This window comes from Ornithodoros turicata, chromosome 3 (assembly GCF_037126465.1).
Source record: "Ornithodoros turicata isolate Travis chromosome 3, ASM3712646v1, whole genome shotgun sequence".
Classification (NCBI taxonomy): domain Eukaryota; kingdom Metazoa; phylum Arthropoda; class Arachnida; order Ixodida; family Argasidae; genus Ornithodoros; species Ornithodoros turicata.
In genome coordinates, this window is record NC_088203.1 from 11094867 (window position 1) to 11095547 (window position 681).

At 52.1% G+C, this 681-nt stretch overlaps 1 non-coding gene across 1 annotated transcript; it reads left to right on the forward strand.

Annotated features, from left to right (window-relative positions):
• Window positions 1-72, forward strand: Trnad-guc (transfer RNA aspartic acid (anticodon GUC)). Its single transcript has one exon. It is a non-coding gene; the product is annotated as a tRNA-Asp (tRNA).
• Window positions 73-681: the final 609 nt, after the last annotated feature.

A 681-nucleotide genomic window follows, 5' to 3' on the forward strand; every position in this document is an offset into this window, starting at 1 on the left:
TCCTCGTTAGTATAGTGGTCAGTATCCCCGCCTGTCACGCGGGAGACCGGGGTTCGATTCCCCGACGGGGAGAGTACTTTTTTTTTTTTTAAGTAGAAGTCAATGGCAGTTCGCTGTGGTTGCCGGCTCTTGCCCTGTGCTGTTGGGTGCATCTTTTCCATTTCGCGGTTGCTCTATATACCCCACATACACGCAACATTCTGTCTCTGCCTTCACCTTGCCACTTCACTCGTTCAACTGAGATTGCCGGTCTCCGTTGAAGTCAACTACGGTTGAAATGTTGCGTCGGAACAGTTCACGATGGCGTTACACAGGATGGTGCAGTGTCGGATCCAGCGGGAGCGATCGCCCCCCAAAATCATCAGCTTCAACATCTCCCCTCCCCGCTTCGACAAAGAAACCACCCCTCGGTTTTTTACGACACCCTCTGAAATTTCTGAGAATGCCCAATACAGCTCGACTATCAATAATATACCAAGAAACATGTATCCATAAACACCCCCCCCCCCCCCCCTGGAAGCTCAGCACGCCCCCGAGAGGTCGATTTCTGGGGAAACTACCCCGCCCCAAAACGAGGGCCTGGATCTGCCCCTGGGTTGCTGCGCAGTAGTTACTTCCATTCACACGGCGATATTGTATAAAAACGCGCACACCGAGAAGCTACACCGGTAAATACATAGT